General features: G+C 45.1%; 1 long non-coding RNA gene across 4 annotated transcripts in view; it reads right to left on the reverse strand.

Moving 5' to 3' along the window:
- LOC101945588 (uncharacterized) overlaps window positions 1-27,232 on the reverse strand; it is a 193,625-nt gene that overhangs the window by 145,760 nt on the left and 20,633 nt on the right. For all 4 annotated transcript variants that reach the window (XR_006175432.2, XR_010593748.1, XR_010593747.1 and 1 more), the window contains exon 2: window positions 10,341-10,475. This is a non-coding gene — a long non-coding RNA (uncharacterized LOC101945588). The remainder of the gene's footprint in view (window positions 1-10,340; window positions 10,476-27,232) is intronic.

Here is a 27,232-nt window from a genome sequence, read left to right on the forward strand (position 1 = left end):
TTTGAGTTTCTGGGGCTGGCCCTGCAGTATCCCAAACTAAATGGGCAGTTTTTCTGTTGCATCAGAGACTGAGTCCCAATCCAGCAAATTGCTCCGTATGTGCATTGAAAGCTGCCCCCAGGAACAGCTTGCAAGGTCAGACACTAACTTCGTACACCAAGGTTCATTTGATATAATATATCATTGGGTTAGAGCGTTCAGAATAGTTGTCATTGTTCCAAGCTCTCCGGGTATTTTAACATTATAGGACAGGCCTAGCTATGCTTTTTCACCAATGATCTACAAATATCAGTGTTCTTGTGCTACTGTGAGAATTGAAAACACAAAATTTGGTTTACAGGGGGAAAGAAATATACTCGGACCACATCAGTTTCAAAACCACAGAAAGCCCTGAAAAGACATTTTCACCTCCCCATGAAATGATGAGGAAAGTTGCCTTGTTAATAATGTATTAAAACAATTCTTTTGATCATAACCTGAAAAATCTGAAACCCACCCTTAAAATAAATTATTTAAATAAATCACAGCAGGAGATGTAGAGCACAAAAAAAGAAAACCACCACTATAAAAAAGCACTCAACATCAGGAAGAAAAATGAGGGTCTCAGTTTAAAACTATTAAGGCATAAATGAAGAAACAAGAGAATAAAAGCAATGGAATCAGCATCAGTAACATCTCAGATTTCTGTCTCCAAATTGCTGCATATTGTGCAGAACCCTATTCTGAGATACAATCCATATCAGGCCTGGTACTTAGAGCTTGGCATGTGAGTGCTAAACCCTTCCTAAAATAATTGCAGTTTTCAATTTTCTGCCAAAATCTAAAGAGCTAATTCCACATGAGCATTGTTGATTAGCAATTGGAAGGACGGAGCCCTAATCTGACCATAAAGTTTTACATATTTTTGACTTTGGTTAAATGTGAGTGACTTTTGATTTTCCATTGCCCTGTACCTCCTCTAGTTGTTTGCACCAATGCCACACGGGTGTACTGTTACCCATCAAAATAGTGGCAGATCATACTGGATTTGCACTGGTATAGCTGACTTCACAAGATGCAAAGCAGAAATTAATCAGGTCCCAAACCCAGGAATCTGGGTTTTGACCATATAGCAATAGCAACCTGCACACTGACAATTTAGGGGAATTATTACAAGCCAATTAATAAATTCAGGAATAAATAATTAAATGGCATTTGTGACCCACAACTGTAAAACAAACAAATACCCTCCTGTCCCCCCAAAAAAAAACCTCTGAGAAGAGAATAGATGCTCCTCTGTGACCCTAGGAATGTGCAGGACCCCATCCCCCTAGAAAGGGTTCAGAAACTCAGCCCTCTCCAGGGAAACCTACCTGCTGCTCTCACCTTGGGCAGGGGATGGGCCAGGTGTGTCGGCTGGGTTCAGGCTATGTAAAGAGCAGGCCTTGCTGTTACCCTCAGTTACCATCACAGGGTGAGTAGTATGTCTACGCTATGAAATTAGGTCGATTTTATAAAAGTCGATTTTTATAAATCAATTTTATACAGTCGATTGTGTGTGTCCCCACTAAGCGCATTAAGTTGGCAGAGTGCATCCTCACTACCGTGTCTAGCATCGATTCACAGAGCGGTGCACTGTGGGAAGCTATCCCACAGTTCCTGCAGTCTCTGCTGCCCATTGGAATTCTGGGTTAAGCTCCCAATGGCTGATGGGGCAAAAACATTGTCGCGGGTGGTTTTGGGTACATGTCGTCAATCTCCCCTCCCTCCCTCCGTGAAAGCAACTGCAGACTATCATTTTGCACCTTTTTTCCTGGGTTACCCATGCAGACGCCATAGCACGGCAAGCTTGGAGCCCGCTCAGCTCACTGCTGCTGTTGTGAGCATTGTATACACCTCACGCATTATACTGCAGTATGTGCAGAACCTGGCTAAGAGACGGCAGCACGAGGTCGATTGTGAGGAGGACATGGACACAGATGTTCCTGAAAACTTGGGCTGTGGCCATTGGGACATCATGGCGGCAGTGGGGCTGGTTGATACAGTGGAATGCCGATTCTGGGCCCGGCAAACAAGCACAGACTGGTGGGACTGCATAGTGTTGCAGGTATGGGATGATTCCCAGTGGCTGCGAAACTTTTGCATGCGTAAGGGCACTTTCCTGGAACTCTGTGAGTTGTTTTCCCCTGGCCTGAAGCGCAGGAATACCAAGATGAGAGCTGCCCTGACAGTTGAGAAGCGAGTGGCGATAGCCCTGTGGAAGCTTACAATGCCTGACTGCTACCAGTCAGTCGGGAATCAAATTGTAGTGGGCAAATCTACTGTGGGGACTGCTGTAATTCAAGTAGCCAATGGAATCACTGACGTTCTGCTATCAAGGGTAGTGACTCTGGGAAATGTACAGGTCATAGTGGATGGCTTTGCTGCAGTGGGTTTCCCTACCTGTGGTGGGGCGATAGATGGAACACATATCCCTATCTTGGCACCGGACCACCTTGCCAACCAGTACATAAACCGCAAGGGGTACTTCTCAATGGTGCTGCAAGCACTGGTGGATCACAAGGGACGTTTCACCGACATCAACATGGGATGGCCGGGAAAGGTGCATGACGCTCGCATCTTTAGGAACTCTGGTCTGTTTGAACAGCTGCAGGAAGGGACTTACCTCTCAGACCAGAAAATTACTGTTGGGGATGTTGAAATGCCAATAGTTATCCTTGGAGACCCAGCCTACCCTTTGCTCCCATGGCTCATGAAGCCATACACAGGCAGCCTGGACAGTAGTAAGGAGCAGTTCAACTATAGACTGAGCAAGTGCAAAATGGTGGTAGAATGTGCCTTTGGACATTTAAAAGCTCGCTGGCGCTGTTTGCTGACTAGGTTAGACCTCCACACAACCAATATTCCCATTGTTATTACTGCTTGCTGCGTGCTCCATAATATCTGTGAGAGTAAGGGGGAGATGTTTATGGTGGGGTAGGAGGTTGAGGCAAATCGCCTGGCTATCAATTTTTAACAGCCAGACACCAGGGCGATTAGAAGAGCACAGATAGGTGCGATGCACATCAGAGAGGCTTTGAAAACCAGTTTCATGACTGGCCAGGCTACAGTGTGACAGTTGTCTGTGTTTCTCCTTGATGCAAACCCGCCCCCTTTGTTGATTTTAATTCCCTGTAAGCCAACCACCCTCCCCCCTTCGATCACAGCTGGCAAAGGAAATAAAAAGTCACTATTGTTTTGAAACCATGCATTCTTTATTAATTAAAAAAAAAGGGAGATAACTGATAAGGTAGCGTGGGTGGGGTAGGGTGGGGGGGGGGAGGAAGGGAGATGGGGAGGAGGGAAGGATAAGGCCACATTGCTTATTGTAGCCAGACTACAAATCAAAACTGTTTGAATGACAGCCTTCTGTTGCTTGGGCCATCCTCTGGAGTGAATGGCTGGGTGTCCGGAGCCTCCCCCCTTGCATTCTTGGGTGTCTGGGTGAGGAACTTGGAGAGGAGGGCAGGTGGTTGTACAGTCGATGCAGCGGCGGCCTGTGCTCTTGTTGGTTTTCCTGCAGCTCCACCAGATGCCAGAGCATGTCCGTTTGCTCCTCTATTAGCTTCAGCATTGCATCCTGCCTCTTCTCATCGCGCTCACTTATTATGCTTTCCTGGATTCTGCCACTGAATGCCTCCATGCATTCAGCTGTGCCCTATCGGTGCGGGAGGACTGCATGAGCTCGGAAAACATGTCATCGCAAGTGCGTTTTTTTCGCCTTCTAATCTGCGATAACCTCTGGGATGGAGATGATAGGGGGAGCGTAGAAACCTTTGCACCTGTGGGGGGATAAAAAGGGAGAGTAAAAGATGATACATTTCTGAGAACAAAAGGGAGACTCTTTTACAGTGAATCAAGCAATTCACAGCAGACAGCACATGTGCTTTAGGTACAAGGTCAATTTTGCCTTTTATATTGAGCGCCTGCTGGTATGGTGACACATCACACACGGCTGGGCAACAGAATTCGGTTTCCAGGCAGCCATGGTAAGCCAAAGGGTATGCGGGTTTGGCTTCTAACACCTTCGTAACATGTGGGAATGTTTTCAAACTGCAGCGCCCTCCTTTCCCATAGCAAGCAATGCCGGGCGGGTTTGCCATTTAAAAGGAAGGGCTGTGGTTTTCGGGTGGATGTGCAGCACACACCTCCCCACATCCCTCCGCGTGGCTATTTGGGATGATCCCTTCACCCCTTCCCCCGCCGCATGGCCATTCTCAGGGATGATGCCTTTTAGCCAAGGGCAAACAGACCAGCATGAACAGGGTCCTTTTACTGTTCCCTTACAAAAAATCCCCTATATCAACCAGGTGACCATGAATGATATCACTCTCTTGAGGCTAACATAGAAAGATATAGACCGAATGTTGCTTGAATGCGACCAAAACCCAGGACCATTCGCTGCCATGCTTTGTGCTGCAATGATTTCAGACTACTTGCTACTGGCTTGGCATAGTAAGGTGTCCTACCGTGGAGGACGAAATAAGGCAGCCCTCCCCAGAAACCTTCTGCAAAGGCTTTCAGAGTACCTCCAGGAGAGCTTCATGGAGATGTTCCTGGAGGATTCCCGCTCCATCCCCAGACACGTTAACAGACTTTTTCAGTAGCTGTATTCGCCGCAAATGTATCCCAACTCTTCAAGGCAAATCAAACATTAAACTATTGTTTTTAAACCCTGTACTGTAGTTACAAATGTGCACTCACCAGAGGTTCCTTCTCTCGGGGATCCCACCTTGGGAGAGTATTGGCTCCAGGGTGATGAAAAGATCCTGGCTGCTGGGGAGAACGGATTCACCGCTTGCCTGCTGCGCATTCTCCTCCTCCTCTTCTTCCTCATCCACAAAATCCTCCTCCATGTTGCGTGAGACTCCTCCCTTGCAGGTGTCCACGGACAGTGGTGGGGTAGTGGTAGGGTCCCCCCCTAGAATGCCCTGCAGCTGATCACAGAAGCGGCATGTATGGGGCTCTTACCCAGAGCGACCGTTTGCCACCGTTGTCTTTTGGTAGGCTTGCCTGAGCTCCTTGACTTTCACGTGTGTGTCCATCATGCCCTGTGCAATTTTGGCATATATATCAGCATTTCTTCTTTTTGATCAGAGTTCTGCCTGCACAGATTCTTCTCCCCATACAGCAATCAGATCCAGTGTCTCCTGTTCGCTCCATGCTGAGCTCATTTGCGATTCTGGGGGGACTGCGTGGTCACCTGTGCTGCTGAGCTCGCCACGCTGACCAAACAGGAAATGAAATTCAGAAGTTCCCGGGGCTTTTCCTGTGTATCTGGCTAGCGCATCAGAGTTGAAAGTGCTGTCCAGAGCGGTCACATTGGAGTACTCTGGGATAGCTCCCGGAGGCCAATAACTCGGGTGACCAGATGTCCCGATTTTATAGGGACAGTCCCAATTTTTGCATCTTTTTCTTATATAGGCTCCTATTACCCCCACCACCTGTACTGATTTTTCACATTTGCTTACTGGTCACCCTACCAATAATGTCGATTTGTGTCTGCACTACCACAAATTTGACCCAGCAAGGTCGATTTTAGCGCTTCTCCCCTCACCAGGGAGGAGTACAGAAGTCGATTTTAAGAGCCCTTTAGGTTGACGGAATGGGGATGTTTGTGTAGACACATTCATTATAAAATCGACCTAATGCGGCTAAATTTGACCTAACCCTGTAGTGTAGACCAGAGCTAAGAGCCCCTACCTCATTTGCAGGCTGTTTCACAAAATTGAAGCCAGAGCTGCTGACATTAGATGCTTCCATTCTTTAAGTACATCACATCTGAACTCTCCACTCCCTGAGATCCCCCGCCTGTGGGGCTGTCCCAGCTGGCACAGTTCATCCTGTGTGCCCAAAAGATAGACAGGGACCATCTTTTCAATTTTTTTAAGTTGGAACATTCTCAAAAGAGCTGATGTGGGTATTCGCATTTTATTAAAAATGGCCCTGCACTGGAGGGGACCAGCCTGGGAGCAGCACTACTAGACTTGGGGGAGAGGTGCAGCAAGTCTTCCAGAACTGTCTGCACAAGCCAGGAAAACGAGATAGAAACATCAGTGTAGGAAACACTTTCTTGTCCTGACCCATAGCAGATGCTACTAATAGTACAGAGCTTTAAAGATATTTCTCCAGGAACGCTCCACTCAGCTGCGTCTGTTCCATCCTAGTGCTGCTACTGCATAGAAAATCAAGTTGATGTGGTTTGTATTACCTAGTGATGTGCATACAATATGTCATTTATTAACCAGAAAACACTATTGCAAGTGTATGTAAAGCCAACGTTTTAAACCAGTTTTCACAGCTCAGGCAGTCTTAACATTTGCATTTGCAGCTGTGTCTTCTGCAGAGGATTGCAGGCCCTAGAGAAATCACATTGCGTTGTCTGGGCTCTGCACTGTAGCCCACTCAGCACCCCTTGTAACTGGACTTACCCTTTCTGTAAGTCAGCAACCCGATCTTTCAGTTCACTTATTACTGTCACATGAGTTTATACGAACATGAATTTGCCCAGCATGATTCGCTGGGAGAACTGTGATTTATATTGCTGAATAACTCCCATATGCCTATAAATCATAGGTCAGTAAACATGCATCCCAGAGCTATGTGCAGACTAGACAGCGATGCCACATTACTCCTAGTTTACACACATGTATCCTTCCTTTTCATGCCTCCTACACAGCAGCACCAGTTTTCACTAGGATTTTTGGACATATAACTGCAAACACATACAGCTCTCCCAGTGATAGCACCAGTGGAAGCTACAGTGTAGACAAGACTCATATGGGCTCAAAAACAGACCCCTGCTCTCAGCAGTGTTAGACATGTGGTAAAAATGCCTGAGCCTTGTCTACACTACAGCTTCCAGTCTCTGAGAATCCTAGTGCAGACAAGGCCAAAGAGCTTGGCTTATGAGTCACAGACCTAATTGTATTGCACAAGCTGCCTCATGATGAGCTTAGACGGCTCTGAATGGACATTCCATGGCCAGGCTGAGCGCACTCTCTTTTTTAATTTCTTTGGCAGAGGGCTTGAATGCCAAATCCCGCCCAGAATCAGTTAAAATGGATGAATTATGATCTGTAGAAAACACTTGATGCAGAGTGGAAATACTAATAAGCCCCAAGCACTACTTGCCCCACTGCAGTATATACCCTGGGGGTGAGAGTAACAGAACCTGGAACAGATGAGAATGATTGTGTACTGGCTGTTCTACACATCACGCTTTCAGCTCCATGCAGACCACTTTCCTTTTAGCGCCAAGAAGGCTCAGATAGGTCCCTACCTATCCCTGACTGTGGATAGAAATGAAGCATTTTTTCTTGTCTGCGTTAGCCAGCCTGTTTTGTAACATGCTGTGTTATGCTGCATAAAGTCAGAAAGCCAGAACAATGCAGCCTCTGTTGTTGTTTTCTTTTTTTAGTTAGCCTATCCCCTGTCTGCAGACAGCAGGTATCCTGTTGGAATTCTTTGTGGGTTGTTTAAGCATCTGGTACTCATGAAATGCAGGGCTTTATGAACTCCCCTCCCCCTCCAAATCCTGCAATACTGACCCACCTTGTGTCTGGAGAAGTTCGATGGGACTTAATTTCTCTCCTCAATGAACACCATGGTCAGGAACTTGGCAGTTTCAGTTCTTTGCCTTCATCATCTGTGTTCAAGGCTGCAAATATCTCCAATGTGTCTCCTGTCACCATGAACGGGATGTGGAGTCTGTTTCCCATTGGGAATTTTAATGCCCTCCTTTGATATCTTCTTTAAAGTTTGTTTCTTTTGTTGGTGGGTGGCTGTTATGAGGTGTTAACAGGCATCTAGCAGAGACATCATTTGTGGTGGGAGGAGCAGTATGGATTCGCAGCACTTCTTTTCCAGTTATTCATCTTAATTGTGTCAGCTTCTACGTTGATTGGTTCAAAGGGTTCTGACTCTGAATTCTTGCTTTCTGGTTTTTATTTCCCCCCTTGTCTGCATTTCCTAATTCTCCACTCTGGTCCCCATTTTTTTGGGATTTCCTTCTCCAAGTGACGCTTTGGGGATACTTTGATGTTTCTGATGTATGGCTATGTTTAGCTTAATGGGCATCATCCCTGCTTATCCCGGCTTCTTGCAAACAGTGCAACCTGATGAATAAGGCTGCATATATTGTGCCATCCTATCTCCTACCAGAGCCCATGATCAAATAATACAGAGCAATCTGATAGGACCTTAAAAAGCAAGCCACGTGCCATTGTCCCATTACATCAAAGGGCATGCTCTATCATACTGGTATGTGTGTTTGTGCCACTGCCCTCGACGGTATGGCACTTTGTGATATGTATATCATTGCCCTCTACTGGATGAATTTTGGGAAATCCTCACTGGGAATGGGCCCATGGTTTCAGAATCCAAGTTCAGGAGTTCTCTTCCACATGCTGTCTGTTTGCAGTTAACTGATGACTATGGCATCTGGGAATGTTTGCAGCCATGGAACATTACAACCACTGTTACTCTTAGAGTAGGGAAATATCAGCCATTCTTGCCTGCTGCTGGTTATTTTAGGTTCATTATTATGTTGACTAAGAAGTTACAGTTTGTAGGGAAAAAAATTCTTGTTGATTGTTAACTATTTTCATTGCTGATTAAGTAACTGACTGCAGTAACTAGCAACAAGTATGATTAGCAGGGCCGACTCCAGGCACCAGCGGAGGAAGCACGTGCCTGGGGCGGCCCATGCTAATGGGCAGCACTCCATCCATTCGGAGTCGGAGCGGCCTTTTTTTTTTTTTTAATATTACAGAATTACATCGCACAATAGATATATTACTAACAAAACAGGTGAGATGTTGGGGACTCATTTATTGGCTCTGATTGAGAAATAATTTTCAAAAATGCAGACCTGCAAATGATGTCCACAGCTAGTCTACATAACCATGTATTCAGATTTTGCTTAGGGCGGCAAAAATGGTAGAGCCAGGGCCGGCTCCAGGCACCAGCTTCTCAAGCAGGTGCTTGGGGCGGCCGCTCCGGAGAGGGGCGGCAGGTCCAGGTATTCGGCGGCAATTCAGCGGACGGTCCCTCACTCCGCCTGGGAGTGAAGGACCTCCCGCCGAATTGCCGCCGCAGATCATGATCGTGGCTTTTGTTTTGTTTTGTTTTGGCTGCTTGGGGCGGCCAAAACCCTGGAGCCGGCCCTGGGTAGAGCTGGCCCTGATGATTAGCCACTTTCGTCTCAAGGAATAAACATAAGACTGAACACACAGAAAGACAGCCTATCCCTAAGCTGCAAGTGCAGACAGAGAGGGCTGCTGACTTGTATGTAACCACTCAGGCTTCAATGCAAGATAACAGACCCAGCTGTGTTTGGGAAGCTCTCATACCTTCAGCTGCTGCCTTTGGAAACAGAAGAATGGTTGTACATAAAGTTGACTTAGAAAATTACAAGTCCACTGAATCGTGCAGTTCTGTGGTACATAAAAGCTGTTGTTAATCTCTCTCTCTCTCTCTCTCTCTTACACACACACACACGAAATAGCTCATGGACTATTCTGCATTAAAGTTTTGAACAAATCTCATTTCATTTGTGGTGAACAGGCATGAGTAATAACTTCCTCTGAAGAGGAATCTCAGACCAGTTGCTGCTACTCAGGGCCGAAGTAGTCTGTGGGTGTTTTGAAGCAGTCTGTGGATGTTTCTAAGTCAGCCTTAGCTGCTTTGTGTGCCAGTTTGAAGTGAAACTAACTGCAGTGAATTGGAGAACATTTAAATGCTAAGTCGAAGGTGAAAAGGCAGCAAATCACTAAGCCTGATACAGGCAAACTACTTTTCATTAGTCTAGGTTGGTTATTGCTGTGCTTTAGTGCTGAATAAATTCTCTATCAGGTGTCTGTGCCTGGAGTCAAAGTGTCATTTGGGGGTGATTGCAGCCTATCACAGATGCATATACTCAGTGGACAAAGAAGCTGGCCTGACAATAAGGAGGCCAAAGCTGACAGTGTTCTGCTAAATTCTTCATCTCTCTAGTCAATACTATGAGTAAAGCTTGTCTTGGCTGACTGCAGAATGCTTAGCAGCATTAAGCTATTTGAAATCTGTGCACAGTAATAAAGCCAAACAGCAGAAGATCAATCACGGCACAATACCAGGAACAGGGAGAAGAAAACCAGCAAGGCCATAACTTGAAAATGTAGAAGAAATTGAGCTTTCCCTCTAACCACCATAGTCTAAAACTAACCACTGTGGGGATATGGAGGGAATTCACCAACAAAGGACATTCACCCCCAAATGCTGAAAACATGGCAAACTGGATGCCGTCATGCCAGCTCAGTCCAGCTGCCCTGATATCTTACCTCCAGGGCTGGCCAAGACTTGATGCTCCAAAGAATGCTGAATGAATCTTTAGAAGGGATCTGGCAAAGTCGGCAATGCTGCAGGTTGGAGCCTCAGTTGGAGTCTTCAGTTGCTTCTTTTCTCCTTTCCATTTTCTAAATGTAAACGAGTCAGTTATAAAGCAAATTTCCGTGTTCAAGAAGAAATATGATTCCAATTAGGTACAGTATGAGCTGTCCTTACTAATACCAATGGAACAAATTCAGCCCTGGCATAAGGGGGCACAATTCCACTGGAGCCCATGTAGATCCCACCCGAACTGAATTGAGCCTGTGTCTAACTTTGATTATAGATACATAAGTGGTAGTGGGTTTTAGCACTATTATTCTGCCTCAGCACAAAGCTGTTCAGCGGTGCAGAATAACATCAGTGCAACTGCATGCCAGCCCTTGGAGTCCTCGCACATAATTCATAGGCTGTCCAACTTAAGTCAGCAATTTTTGCCAAACGAGTGTCTAAGAGTTTCAATTCAGAGTTCCCTGCTGGGAAAATAAGTACTTTCCCCCCCTTATTTTCATTAGTTTTAAGAAATACATTTAAAGGATTTTATTCTGTAATGAGAGTATTTCCTTTAAAGAGCTGAGCAGTTGGCAGCATTATTACACAAAAGGAATATTGCAAGTGTTGGCTGTAGAGATCATGAGTATCACACTTCAAAACAATTTCCTTCAGCATTGGAAATGGCATTTCCATTTTCCAGTTAGTAAAAGTAAGCACTTTACTTTTTTTTTTTTTTGGTTTGTTTAAAACGAGTCAGAAAGAGAATCATTCCAACAGTTCAGTTCAGTGTCAGGAGTGGCCAGGTGCTACCAGGTGGGAACAGAGTAAGATTCCAATCACTGACACTAGCTTCTGGACTGTCACAGCTTGGCTGTGTGATAGAAGCGAAGAGTACAGCTGCCATAGGGTAGGAAGCCATTCCAGTGGCACATGAATAATCTTCCTTGGCCCTTTAGACCCTGGCGCAGTGATCCTTGGTCATCAGGATAGAGGCCTTTTGCAGGTGGCTGGGGAGCATCCCCAAATGTCCCTAACACAATGGGAACTGTCAATAGCCAAATACTTTTTTTTAAATTAAGCTCATTCTTCATAGAACAATATGAAGAGAGAAAAGATAATGAGCCACCTGCAGCCTCCACACAAGAAGTATCCAAGGGCTAATCAGTTTCTAGAGCAGAGCCAAATATTTTATCTCTGCAGAAGATCCCCAGTAAGTGAAAGATACCAGCTGAGTTGTCAACCCGTGTTAGTGGTAACTGTGCCCACCTCCTTTCCCATTTATTTTCTTTGTATGGACAAGAGAGAAAACAAAACCAGTTACCAATAACAACAGCAACAAAACCTGCCTGGAATCTGAATCTGGCATATTAATAAAACAAGCTCTATCTTTGAAAGAATCTTGTGCAGATATTGACATTATTAGCACCTAATCTGCCAAGAACAATAAAGCATATGGGGCCAAACTCAAATAAACAAACTCCAGTGCCTCATAGCTACAGGGAAACCTCACAATTAGGCTGCTCAATGCAAGTATCTCACTAATTGATGTATTTTACAATTCTATTATTCCCATTTTAATGCTGTTTATAACAAATCCACTAGCCATGAGGCCCCTGTTTGTGCTGCAATTAAAATGCAAAGCAAACTTGGACATGCTAATAACAGATAATTAAACCCCAGCACTTGGCTCAGCATCCAATATGCTGTTGTACTTTTGCTGTGGCTGCAGATCCCAAAGTGAAGTTTCAATATTTACAGGTCTCAAGAAACACAGTGGAGAGCCAAGATGATGATGTGTTTGTTTATACTCAAGAGTTTGCTCCAAAGATCTATGTACTTAAGGGAAACTAGAATAAATAGCTAAAACAATACTAGTTATGCAATTCCCATTTGCTTTCTTTGTAAAACAGAAATTCTGATTTAATAATATAGCCCAACCATACAGCATAGCTCCTGGAGTCAGCATGAGTTTGACACACAAAATAACTGCAGGATTGGCCACAGCTACATAAAGAAAATCCAGAATGTTTTTCAGGCCATGCTCCCAATCAGAACTGGCAGTGCAAACTGTTTTTACCTTTAGAATTACAAGTTCCTCTGCACAAAACTGCACAAAAATAAATAAATAAACAAACAAACAAGCAAAAAAGTCCTACAGTCCTTAAATTAAATATTACAGAATTACATCGCACAATAGATATATTACTAACAAAAAAGGTGAGATGTTGGGGACTCATTTATTGGCTCTGATTGAAAAATAATTTTCAAAAATGCAGACCTGCAAATGATGTCCACAGCTAGTCTACATAACCATGTATTCAGATTATTGTTACTCTCATTTTCCTCTCCTGCAGCCCATCCATTGGGTGCTACGCTACTTGTTACATCTTATCTTCATTTAGATTGTAACTCTTTTGGGCTAGGACTGTCTTTTACTGTATGTCTGTTCAGCACCCAAGACAGTGACTGGGCCTTGATCCTCACTGAGGCCTCTTGTGTGATATTGTAATGTGTAAGGGGACTGTTGTCCCCTTACTAACATTCAGTGGGGGTGTTTTGGTTGGCTAGCTCCCAGTACTAAAAAAACGGGGAGAGGCCAATGCTCCAGGTCAGCCTGATTGACAGGGCGGGCAGGCTAATCAGGGAGTCAGGAGGCGAGGTGGGTCCTGTCCTCCGTGTGAGCTCGAATTGCCTGGGTCAGACAGAGTGGGGCCGAGCTAAGGAAAGAGCAGGGGCCCAAGCTGAGCTGGGGAACAGAGTTGTGCCAGCCAGAGGGGCTAGAAAAGCAGCCCAGGAAGCAGGTCAGAGCTGGGAGCAGAGTCATGGAAGCAGCCCAGGGAGCAGACCTGTGCTGGGAGCAGAGCTGCAGCCACAGAGACAGAGGGGCCAGAGAAGCAGCCCAGGGGACTGGAGGCAGAGCAGCAGCATCAGTGCTGAGGCAGAGTGGAGCCAGAGCTAGAACAGTGAAGCAGTCTGAAGCCGGGTGCAGTGAGCAACTTGGGCCAGCCAAATAGGGACCCTGGGCAAAGGGCCCAGCACAGAAAGACACCCCCAGCCAAGGGTCCTTGCAGGCCAGACTGGGAGGGGGATCTTAACCCGACGGGGGACTGACACTGGGAAGAAGGGTCCCACCACCCAAAGCCCAGAGGTGTGTGGCCACCACCAGAGCAAGTGTCCAACCCACAGCATCCCTGCAGCACAGCCAGGGCCTGAGAAGGAGCCTGGGACCTACAAGGAACAGACTGAACTGCCCTGACGTTCCAGAGACACTGTTTGTAATGTTCCCTGCCACAGAGCAGGGTGATGTGTTTTCCTTTAACCTTTCCCATTTTTCCTTATTCTTTTTTAAAATTAATTGTTAATTAAACAACTTGTATTTGCTTTAAATTGTATGAAATGATCAGTGGGTCAGGGAGGTGCCCAGTGCAAAGAGAGTACCCCAGAGTGGGGACACCCTAGCCCCTGTCCTGGGTGACCACAGCAGGGTTGGGGGTCAAGCCCCCCAGGAATCCTGGGCCCAGCCATGTTGGGGTTACGAGGACTTTGCCAGACAGGAGAGTGGAAGGGGAGTCCTCGAGGTCAGGGAGGCCTCTGGGTAAAGGAAGTGGGAGTGAGGACTCAGATCCTTCTGCTTGCCCATTTCACCGGGGTAGTGCAGAAGCCAGGAAAGTTCCCCACAATAGCGGGACCATTCCCCCACTTACAAATGCAAATACTGAGTCACTAGAATGTTACTGTATAAACGTCTACAGTGTTGTTGTAGCTGTGTCGGTCACAGGATATTACAGAGACAAGGTGGATGAAGTAAGTTTATTGGACCAGCTTCTGTTGGTGAGAGAGCTTGTCTCTATTACCTCACCCAAGTTGTCTCACTGTATAAATGCTTGTTCAAAATGTTATGCAAAAGTGCAAGAGAGCAGTCTAATGCGGCATGCTGCTTCCATGTGGATCGTTCCATAATACAAAGAGCAAATGCAAAATGTCCTAATCGGCAAAGTATCTGATGGATGAGAGAAGTAATCATTTCTGAAAATAAGTTTAAGATTTTTTGAAGGTAAATGTAGATATAGAAAGAGCAACTTTCAGCTGAGACAAACTCCTAGCCTACCAGAGATCGTGGAGACAAGAGGAGCCAGAAATCAAAGATGTCAGGGAGTTTCCCTGATGTATCCATCAACACAAGGGAGTCAAAGATAAAAAGAAGAGATACTTGTAGCTCTGCGCTCTTACATTCACTGCTACATAACAGCATACCCTACCACTAGATGGCTTCATTAACATGGTGCTCAGTTATTGACTCTAAATCAGGGGTGGGCAAACTTTTTGGCCTGAGGGCCACATCTAGGTATGGAAATTGTATGGCGGGCCATGAATGCTCACAAAATTAACAATTCAGAGATATTCAAATAAATTTTATTTAATAAAGATACATTTTAGTGGAAATAAACATAAAACCTTACTTACTATTATAAATAAACCACCATAACAACGTATTACAATAATTAAACCAAACGTACTCCCTTTCCACGCCCTTTCTCTGTAGCCTGGATTTGTCGGGCATTAGCTTCCAGTCATTGGAACTCATTGAAATTCACCAGCCCCCTGCTCTCAGAAATCTCCTCACACGTAAGTCCCAACAGCCCACAACTTTGAAAACTGCCACTGAGCACTCCCTGGCCAACCACTTTTTGTTTTACCCTCAACAATGGAAAATTAAAACTACTAAAACATCAGAGTCACCTAAGCCAACAAATAGTAGGCACGTGGGCTTGCACGTTCCCAGGCTTTGATGGCACATGAGGCGCATTTGGGTTGTGCAGCTGGAGTAACATGCGTGCTCTCACGCCTGTCACACGGTCCTGAAATGCAGGAGCACTGGGAAAGCAGAGCAGGGCAAGCTCCCGACCCTGCTCCCCGGCTGGAAAGCTGGAGCGAGGCAAGCCCCCGACCCTGCTCCCCGGCTGGAGAGCCGGAGCAGGGCAAGCCCCGACCCCATTCCCCAGCCGCAGTGCCAGGCGGGCGCAGCAGGGCAAGCCCCCAACCCTGCTCCCAGGCAGGAGCAGCGGGGCAAGCCCCCGACCCTGCTCCCCAGCTGGAGAGCTGGAGCGAGGCAAGCCCCCGACCCTGCTCCCTGGCTGGAGAGCTGGAGCGAGGCAAGCCCCCGACCCCGCTCCCCAGCGGGAGCACCAGGTGGGTGGAACGGAGCAAGCCCCCGACCCTGCTCCCCAGCTGGAGAGCCGGAGTGGGACAAGCCCCCGACCCCGCTGCACGGTTGGAGTGGAGCAATGGAGCTCAAAGGCCAGATTAAAAAGTCTGACAGGCTGGACGTGGCCTGTAGTTTGCCCACCCCTGCTCTAAATGCTACCGTTTTGAGGGATAGATGGCAGGTCACTTCAGAGAATGTTTTTGGAAGATGAATCAGCAACAGCATCTCAGTGTTTAGGGAGACAGCACTGGGAGCTGTTATGAATCTAGGCTGGGCTCCAATTCAAAGCCCAAATCAAAGACTCCTTTTGAATGATGGGTCTTGGCAGTTTGAGCTTTGTTTTGGTGGGTTAAGATGTTGTTACACGTATGGATGGAATTACAGCCCTAGAATTACAGGGCCAGGTATTAATTGTATCTTTATCATTGACCTTTTTCAGGAATCATCATAGAATCACAGAATAACAGGGTTGGAAGGGACCTCAGGAGGCCATCTAGTCCCACCCCCTGCTCAAAACAGGACCAATCCCCAACTAAATCACCCCAGCCAAGGCTTTGTCAAGCCTGACCTTAAAAACCTCTAAGGAAGGAGATTCCACCACCTCCCTAGGTAACCCATTCCAGTGCTTCACCACCCTCCTAGTGAAAAAGCTTTTCCTAATATCCAACCTAAACCTCCCCCACTGCAACTTGAGACCATTACTCCTTGTTCTGTTATCTTGTACCACTGAGATCCATCCTCTTTGGAACCCCCTTTCAGGGTAGTTGAAAGCAGCTATCAAATCCCCCCTCATTCTTCTCTTCTGCAGACTAAACAATCCCAGTTCCCTCAGCCTCTCCTCATAGGTTATGTATTCCAGCCCCCTAATCATTTTTGTTGCCCTCCGCTGGACTCTCTCCAATTTTTCCACATCCTTCTTGCAGTGTGGGGCCCAAAACTGGACATAGTACTCCAGATGAGACATCACCAATGCTGAATTGAGGGGAATGATCAAGTCCCTTGATCTGCTGGCAATGCCCCCACTTATACAGCCCAAAATGCCGTTAGCCTTCTTGGCAACAAGGGCACACTGTTGACTCATATCCAGCTTCTCGTCCACTGTAACCCCTAGGTCCTTTTCTGCAGAACTGCTGCCTAGCCATTCAGTCCCTAGTCTGTAGCAGTGCATGGGATTCTTCCGTCCGAAGTGCAGGACTCTGTACTTGCCACTGTTGAATCTCATCAGATTTCTTTTGGCTCAATCCTCTAATTTGTCTAGGTCCCTCTGTATCCTATCCCTACCCTCCAGTGTATCTACCACTCCTCCCAGTTTAGTGTCATCTGCAAACTTGCTGAGGGTGCTGAATCTGTAGCTTGATTAATGGCTCACCAAACCAAATACTCAGCAAGGGTGCAGTGGCAAGCCAAGAAAGATGCAGAATTTCTGCCACAGTATTCTAGAGAAAAGATCCAAGACACATTTTCATAAGGATGATAGGATCCATTGCAGTAATTACTTGCAAACTATACCTAGCAATGGCACTCTGAGGCTTCACTCCAATGAGAAGGATTTAGTGGGAATAAGGAATCGTTGCTGTGCATGCCAGTTAGTGTGCTGAGTCCTCCGCTGAACCCCACCCCAATCCTGTGGCTGGGATCCCTCTATACATGCACATCACTACAGCCAGGACTCTGGTAGGCAAGCCAAGAGGAAACCTCCTTGGCTGAGCTCATTTTAGCTGCACATGTTTCTTATGTGCATCACATGGGTGATTATTCACTTTTCACAGCCACATTTCCAGCTGTGGGAATCACACAAAGTTTCACACAGGCCAAACCAGAGGCTTCATGCAGCTGTTTGTCATTTCATCACTGACTCTATTCTTTCCCTTCTTCAGAATATTTTCCCTCCCTCTTGGTACTCTTCATCCATACCTACCCACCCCCCTGTGTTATTTGCTACAATCCTGAACTCCCAACTACTATGGAATAAACACATTTTGGCATAACCTTGATGCAACAGTCCAGATGCTGGCTTTCATGCATCACCTCCTGACATGAGCCACAATCTCCAGATGCCAACAGGACAAAAATCATTTCTCCCCTAGCAGTTGTCTTCTGAAAATGGTAAATGGTAGTGACTTTCCATTTCTCTCTGGACAGTTGTATATTAATTATAACTACACTGAACTGTTCCCTCAGTAAATAAGAATATTCCATTTTTAAAAATATCCCCACAGTGTGAGTAAAGGTTAATACTTGAGAAGGAGAAAAACATGCCGGAGAAACACATTTCATTCTGATATTTGCGTGTCTGAAGAATAGTCTAATAATGCAGCAGTGAAAATTTTTACTGGACTTTATGGGAGTGGAAGCCTGTGGATCTCCCTAAGGTCAAGACAGGAGATGAGGTCTGCTAGCCACATCAAATCACAATTACTGTAGTACTAATTACAGCCCCATTGATCCCCACAACAAAAAACAAGTTGGTCACATGGTTTGAACAAATGAGATAGATAGATTAGATTAGATAGAAGGGTATGGAGATGGATAGACAGACAGACAGGGCAATCACACCACCTCCTTGAAACTGTTGAGTGGGATAGCCACCTTCCATTCAGGCTAACTGAGGAACAATTAATTGCCCCCTTGATAGGTGAAAAAATGGAAAACTGCCACCCAAGGACTAGACCACATGCAAGCCTTAGCAGTAGCTGGGCCATACGGTTCAAGGGGTTTCCTGGGAGTTTGTTAATAATGCAGGAGCAGGGAATTAATTTGATTGCAGCTGTGTGTCTGTGTGACAGAGAGAGAAGAAGCAGAAACACCAGAGCAACTGACTGATAAGGAGCAAAAAGCCAAGGAGCCACCCAGAACAAGCACTGGTAGCATGGTCTTGAGAAAAGACCCTGAGAGAGAACTCTTTGGGTAGAGTGCTGGCTGAAAAGAGGGTTGGAACTGTGAGCAAAGAAACCTTCTCCTTTTGTTTGATTCCCTCTTTGTTCAGGACTTTTGTACATTCTTTGTAAATAACCAGGATTGCATTGAAGAAATATCTGGCTCCATCATCCATTTCTCCTCCTTATGGAAACAACCTGCAAGACCCTGAATACTGGCTAATTACTCAGGCCAAAAGGGTAACAATATTTACAGAATAAAGGACTGTGGACTTCATCCAAGGTATATCTAGCTAGCAGTTTAATTGCAACTCCCTTTTCTATCAGCTTCCCAAGTCTCCTCTCTCCAGAACCCAGTATGTACAATATGCTATTGCCTCCTTTCCTGCACATGTAAAGAAACTCAGGCACATCACTTCAGACACCTCCAATGGCCCCCATTCATTTCAGGATCTACTTGAGAACTACTGTCTTTGGGCCCAATCCAATGCCCATCGAAGCTTTCAACATTGTAGAATTATAATGTAGAAAAGCCAGAAGTGTCCATAAATATTTCTGTTCTATATATTTTTGTGGGGGGGGAGGGGAGACAGATGATATAGTCTCATCACATGGTGACAATAACACTCTTTCTATTCTCCTAATATCTCTGGATGATGTTAAACAGAAGTTACTAAATTAGACATTTTTAAATCAAAAGGTCCAGGTAACTTGCACCCAAGAGTTTCAAAAGAGCTGGCCGAGGAGCTTGCTGGATTGTTACTGTTGATTTTCAATAAATCTTGGTGCACTGGGGAAGTTCCCAAAGACTGGAAGAAAGCTGATGTTGTGCCAATCTTTTAAAAGGAAAACAGGATGATCCAGGTAATTATAGGCCTATCAGCCTAACGCTGGTCCCAGGCAAGATAATGGAGCTGCTGATACAGGACTCAGTTAATAAAAGTGTAAAAGAGGGTAATGTAATTAATGCAAATCAACATGTTTTTATGGAAAATAGATCTTGTCAAGCTAATTTGAAATCTTTTTGTGATGAAATTACAAGTTTGGTTGATGAAGGTAATGTGTTGATGTAATATACTTGGACCTCTATAAAGCATTTGATTTGGTACCACATGAGATTTTGATTAAAAAACTAGAACAATATAAAATTAACATGACACACATTAAATTAATTAAAAAATGGTAAACTGATAGGTCCCAAAATGTAATTGTAAATGTGGAATCGCCATGGAGAGGGTGTGTTTCTATCTCCTCCTTTGCATCCCTCAACTTTCACAGTCCATCACAACCCAGCCCCTGTCTTGGACAGACCATCACCTCATTAAGGCAGTGGTCAGATCTTCCAGTGCCCAGGGAACAAAAAAAAGACCCATGATCCTGATTTGTTCACAAAGACTCGTACTCTGTACCAGAGTGGCCATCTCCTGAGCACCACCCTTGTGACCAGAGGAGGTTTTGTAGTATCCTGCCTCTGTTTCCCCTCTTCAAGACCCCTTAAAAATTCCACACAGTCTTTCTCGTGCCGAACAGTACTCCCTCACAATGCTGGTTTAACAACAGAAACAGTTCAAAACAATCCTCAGGGTCCCAAAATAAATTCCATCACCACAAAACAAAAGTTCATGCTCAACTCTAGTTCTTCTACCACACACAGAGCTCTTCTTCTGTCCCAGTCTATTCCTCATGAAGCTGCCACTCCAAGCCCTTTCTAGCTAGAGTTCAGCCTTCTGACTCTGGTTTCCTTCTCCTGTCAGCCTCTCCAGCACCCTCTCATGTCCTAAAATCCCCTGCTAACAAGCTCTCCCTTCCTCAGGGCTCTTCAATTATGTACACACCAAAACAAGCTCACAGGTCCTTCAGTCCAGGTTTTTTTCAGTTCTTTCTCCCAAAACAGCAAACCAAAAACTGAAAACATAATATAGCCATTACCCAGCTGGACCTTAAGCTCCGTCTTCAGGGATCTCTCTGTCAAAGCTTACTGCCAGATTTCCTCTCCCTGACAATCTCAGCAGCCCTCTCTCACTCTCACTTTTAAAAATAAAACAAAACAAAACCTGCTTCCTGCTGCTCTTATAGTGGAATCACTTTATCCAACCCCGGGGTGTCTCTTTAGCAATCAGGGTTGGTAACCTAGGCTTAAGAGGCAAGGCACCCTGTTACAGACTCTAACGAATTCCAAAACCTGCTAATGGACAACAATACCCCACCTGCAAGACAAAGAGTGGAGGACTGGGGAATCACGATAAGCTAGCTTTATCTGTTGACACACTGGCCCCCAAACAGCTGCTCTCTCCCCATTGTCCACAGAGATCTCCTTGGTTTTCTGACACACTGTGATGGATGAAGATTGTAGTGCAAAAATTCAAAAGCCAATGACAGACTACAAAGGTTTATACAGACAGGTTGAAGCATAATGAATTCCTTCCAAGCCTAAGCTGAGGGTAAATTACAGTCCAAGAGAACCTTCACATGAGCCTCCACTGAAGCTTACAAGTCCATCCCCAAGGAACTATCCAGCATAGTAAACCACTTCTTCAATCTAGAGTGCCTACAACATGCAGCAGAACCAAACACTGTGAAAAGCTATCATCCTACTGTGCTGAAAAGACCATGTACAATAAGGAAGCCTTCTCCAGCAGCCTGAATCCATTCCATCTGCACCTACCAACAACAGCCCACTTGCATTCCCATAGTTCAGTGCATTTACTCATCAAGAAGTTCTGTACACCATAAAGGAGACTCAACCCAAAATTGGGGCACCTGCCCTATGCCCTTACTGGCTTGTGAAAGAGAGTCCTGAACAACTGGTGCTGCTTCTGATCAAAGCAGCCAGTGCCTCATTCAAGGAAGGACTCTTCCCTTCCTCCCTCAAAACATGCATAAGCCTGACCAATACTGAAAAAACCCACCCTGGATACATTGGTGCTAGCCAACTACCACCTAGTACTGAACCTCCCATTCCCATCCCATCTCCTAGAACTGGAAGGGACCTTGAAAGGTCATCGAGTCCAGCCCCCTGCCTTCACTAGCAGGAACAAGTACTGATTTTGCCCAGATCCCCAAGTGGCCCCCTCAAGGACTGAACTCACAACCCTGGGTTTAGCAGGCCAATGCTCAAACCACTGAGCTATCCCTCCTGAGCAAGTTCGTAAAAAAAGCTAGCCAAAGGCCAACTACAAGCTCATCTAATAGTCTAGACCCAGCACAATGTGTATTCAGGCTAGGACATGGAAATGGAACAACTTTAGTGGCACTGATGGATGATCTTCTCCTGTGAACAGATAGAACAGACATCCATTCTCATCCTCCTGGAGCTCTGTGCAGCATTCAACACTGTCGACAATCAGATACTGCTCTCTCATCTGAGAGAGAGACGACCGGGTCCAGGGTATGTTTAAATCTTTCCTGGAAGGAAAGTAACAAAGGAAAACTGCACCTGCACCGTTAGAATTGTCCCTTGAGCACTCCCAGAAGCATCAATTCCCTCTCTGGTCCTATTCATTTGCATGCAGTCTCTAAATGAACAGGTCAGATGACATGGGCTCAAATGCCAGCAATATGCAGATGGCATACAGCTCTAACTATCCTTTACCACGTGTCCACATAGCACAGTGCTTGGCTGAGATTAGCTCATGGATGAAGAACAGATGGCTGGAGCTGAACCCAAGCAAGACAAATGTGAAAATGATGGCAGAGGAAAGTATTTTGAAGAGTTTCCAGCCATGGTGCAGTCTCCTTTGGTTGCAGATTCACACCTAGAGTGAGTCAGTTCAGTCCATGATCTAGAAGTACTGGATTCCTTAGTGATACTAAGCTCTCACATAGCAGCATTCACACATAGTGCTTTCTGTCATTTGGCAGATGATGACATAGCCACGGTCATTCACACCTTCATCACCTCTTGGTTGGATTACAGCAATGCTATTAAACTCAGGCATGACGTTTTCAGTGCTTAGGAAACTGCAACTAGTTCAGAATGCTGCAGTGCATCTCCTCAGCAACACAGGCTACCACGAGTGCATCAAACATGTCCTCTGCTCCCTACAGCAGCTTCACATAGAAATCAAAGCAAGTTCAAGGTCTTAGGTCTTATCTTCAAAGTGCTCCATGGCCTGGACCCAGGTTATCTAAAATATAGAATCACAGAATCATAGGACTGGAAGGGATCTTGAGAGGTCATCTAGTCCAGTCCCCTGCACTCAAGGCAGGACTAAGTATTATCTAGACCATCCCTGACAAGTGTTTGTCCAACCTGCTCTTAAAAATCCCCAATGATGGAGATTCCACAATCTCCCTAGGCAATTTATTCCAGTGCTTAACCACCCTCACAGTTAGGAAGTTTTTCCTAATGTCCAACCTAAACCGCCCTTGCTGCAATTTAAGTCCATTCCTTCTTGTCCTATCCTCAGAGGTTAAGAAGAACAATTTTTCTCCCTCCTCGTAACAACCTTTTATATACTTGAAAACTGTTATGCCCCCTCTCAGTCTTCTCTTTTCCAGACTAAACAAACCCAATTTTTTCAATCTTCCCTCATAGGTCATGTTTTCTAGACCTTTAATCATTTTTGTTGCTCTTCTCTGGACTTTCTCCAATTTGTCCACATCTTTCCTGAAATGTGGCACCCAGAACTGGACACAATACTCCAGTTGAGGCCTAATCAGCGCAGAGTAGAGCAGAAGAATTACTTCTCGTGTCTTGCTTACAATACTCCTGCTGATAGATCCCAGAATGATGTTTGCTTTTTTTGCAACAGCATTACACTGTTGACTCATAATTAACTTGTGATCCACTATGACCCCCAGATCCCTTTCCACAGTACTCCTTCCTAGGTAGTCATTTCCCATTTTGTATGTATACAACTGCTTGTTCCCTCCTGAGTGGAGTATTTTGCATTTGTCCTTATTGAATTTCATCCTATTTACGTCAGACCATTTCTCCAGTTTGTCCAGATCATTTTGAATTTTAATCCTATCCTCCAAAGCACTTGCAACCCCTCGCAGCTTGGTATCGTCCACAGACTTTATAAGTGTACTCTCTATGCCATTATCTAAATCATTGATGAAGATATTGAACAGAACTGGACCCAGAACTGATCCCTGCGGGACCCCACTCGTTATGCCCTTCCAGCATGACTGTGAACCACTGATTACTCTCTGGGAATGGTTTTCCAACCAGTTATGCACCCACTTTATAGTAGCTCCATCTAGGTTGTATTTCCCTAGTTTGTTTTTGAAAAGGTCATGAGAGACAGTATCAAAAGCCTTACTTAAAGTCAAGATATACCACATCTACTGCTTCCCCCCATCCACAAGGCTTGTTACCCTGTCAAAGAAAGCTATCAGGTTGGTTTTACACGATTTGTTCTTGAGAAATCCATGCTGACTGTTATTTATCACCTTATTATTTTCTAGGTGTTTGCAAATTGATTGCTTAATTATTTGCTCCATTATCTTTCTGGTTCAGAAGTTAAGCTGACAATAAACTGTAATTCCCCGGGTTGTCCTTATTTCCCTTTTTATCAACTAACGCGCCAGGATGAAGACCACACTAGACAGCTATGTTCCTTTGGCACAATGGAACTCTCAACAATAAGAGTAAAGCTCATCTGTGTGAGAAACAGAACTTCCTCCAAGGGAAATCCAAGACTGTGGAAAGAACTCCCACAGAAACTAAGGACCATCTCAAACCTCATCACCTTCTGCTCCAATTGCAAGACACATTTGTTTGACTTTGTCTTCTCTAACACATATATAGCAACATGTACATTTAAAAACCAAAACCCCTACCAAAACAAAAAACTCTGTGCACATGCTTATCCCTCTGGGGAGAGGACAAGAGACCAAACAACACATGACCAATGTGTAGTCATGGTGTCTAATGCACTACAGGAAGGTCCTGAGATACTACAGCAATAAGTGCTGTATAGTAACCTATACAGAATAGAACTATCAGCATTCAAGTGACTTTTCCCTGTGTCATCATCACAAAGTCTGTGGGTTCCAACCTGAGTTAAACTGGAGTCCAGGTTTTAACCTATGTCCCTAGCAAGGCAAGCTAGCCCAGGATTAAAGCCTCTCCAATACGAAGTAGGAGATTTTTCTAGGTACATCTGCACAGCAAAAAAAAAAAAAAAAAACCCTGGCAGCGAGTCTCAGTGCACAGGTCAACCAACTCAGGCTTGTGGGGCTCATGCTATAGGGTGTGAGACCCAGTGAGGTGGAGGTTCTCAGAGCCTAGCCTCCACACCAAACCCAAACATCTACATGGCTATTTTGCGCCCACAGCCTGAGCCCCATGAGCCAAGAGTCAGTTGATTGAGTCTCTGAGACACGCTGCCACATTTCTTTGTTTGGATTTTTTTGTACCCTATGAGTGAACGGTGATGGGGTGGGAGAGGAAGGTTGGCTTAAACTCAGGCAAGAGCTTGGTTACCCATGCAGTGAAGACATACCCTAAGTCTCCCCACTGCTGTTCTGAGAGACTTCTCCTCTGCAGATCTCTGGGAGCAGACTCTGTATCTCTCTGCCTCATTACATTACCAGTACCGTCTGAGCTTTGCCTAGTCACTCTGCTCTCCTACGACGGTATTCATTATGGAAGTCTGTAAAACATTTGGGGATACTATATGTATGAAAGATGCTATGCAAAGTGCCATATAGTACATGTGATTTATCATTCCCTCGGTCTTCTACAAATTAACATCAGCAATTTCTGCTTGCAACTGAGGGGAAAAAGCTGTTTGCCATTTTCCATCTTGAGTAAATGAACCTTATATAAAAATAATTCCTTGCTGGTGGTTTAAGCTGAGAACAAAGTGGTAAATGATTTAGTTCACTTCAGAAACACATATTAAAAGACCTTCCAATAAACTACTCCTCTTTTCTTTGATTCAGAGAATAGTGCCAATTAATGCTGCATCAGTGGCCAATATTCCAAGAACCTGGACCACAACAGAACAGCTGGTTTGCTACCTGCCTTGCAAAACCATAAGACATATTCTCCTGAGATAATCAGCCCCATTAGTTCAGTTGGAAAGAATTTTTGGTCAAGTGAACAGTGCAGCAGGTAACAAAGGCGACTTTCAGAAAAGATTACAAGAGAAGACAGGAAACCCTTTGATTAAAAAGCTGTTTGAAATGTTATCAATACCTTTATCACCTGTCGAAGGTCAAGAAAACCATTTCTAATCACTCAGGCCTTGCTTTCTCAAAGGGAATTCTCTACCCAACATACAAAGTGAACCTGTTGAACAAATCAGGTCTGTAAGAAGTACATGTAACAATGCTTCTCGAGCCCCTAGCCCCAAACTGCCCACCTGTTTTTAAAATGAACACAGATATTCCATGTGACTGCCAAGTTGTCAGCAGTGAGCAACTCAGGCGAGGTAGTCTTCTGCTGTGTGATGTGAAAAACTAATTAAAAAAAGCAGAACAGGAATAATATAAGCCTTATTAACCATTTCAGGTATCATTTGGATGGACAAAACGTAAAGAATTAAAGGCTTTTAATGCTTCTTTACATTTACTTTCTGCTTTTAGAAATACCACAAATCCCATGTAAATTGGGTGAGGATTGGAACATCCCAACAGACTTTTTGTTAGACAAATCTAACAATAATAAAACATGAAAAGCAGTGATAGGATTGCAGTGTGTCAGCTTTGTGCCTCTGTTGGTTTGCATAGCTGGAGACATATATATTTAGCTGATTAAAAATATCCAGTTTTCTGAGGAACATAGCCCTAACTCAAAGACTGATTTTTACATAATTTCTATGACATTAAAATAAGGCAAGGTTAATTGTGACAGTCGAAGATTTCAGACCAATCTCTTGTTTATTCCTACATTACAAATTTAACATACACCCCAGCATGGAACTGTATGACAAAATCACATCAACAGAAATTAAGAGTGAGCATCAGAACTGTGTTGAGAAAAGTACAGATTCTGTACTTCCTCTATGACTATGTCAGGAACTTTCTCAACATGCAGAGATTTTGGCCACATGGAATTACCCTGATTCACACCACCTGAGAAGATGGTATTTTATAAACTAAATCTGTAAGGCCAACTCACAGCCAAACCAGGGCTGCTCGCTCAGGTGCTGTGACAACTCAGCCCTCAGGCATGCAGCAGCAACCTATCACCGAGCAGAGCCTGGGTCAGATGACCCCAGGCTCATGTATTTCCACAACCCCAGCAGAGGTGCAGATCAGTCTGAGGAACAGTTCTATCCAATTAGGAACCTTCTGCTGCCTTGCAGTACACCAGCCTTGTCCCAGTATTGTCCTTGCCCTACACTAGCCTCGCTCCAGCCTCCTCACTGACCAGCTCCTGCCTGGCCTCTGCCTCTTGATCCTCCCACCCCAAACCCTTGGACTCTGACTGACTGGTTTCAAACTGTGTCACTTATTTGGACACTGGCTCTGGTATTGACTTGGCTTGGCTTGGCTTGGCTTTGGACTCTGTCTTGCCTACACTGGGACTCTGGCTATTGTTCTGATTCTGGTTTGGCTACAGACTCTCATCTAGGTTTTGACTCTGTCCTGTCCCCAATCTCGATTCCAGGACCACCCTTGGCCCAAGTTTCACCCTACGACTAGCGGTGACCCCTCATACTCCAACCATTAGGCCTGATTATCAGAGGCAGTGCCTGATAAAATCAACTTAAAGAAAATTGGCCAGAAAAACTGGAAACAACAATGAAAGATCTGCATGTCACACATACTGATTCCCCACCTGGAAACATGCTGCTAGAAATAACACAAATGT

The sequence above is a fragment of the Chrysemys picta genome, chromosome 18 (assembly GCF_011386835.1).
Source record: "Chrysemys picta bellii isolate R12L10 chromosome 18, ASM1138683v2, whole genome shotgun sequence".
NCBI lineage: Eukaryota > Metazoa > Chordata > Testudines > Emydidae > Chrysemys > Chrysemys picta.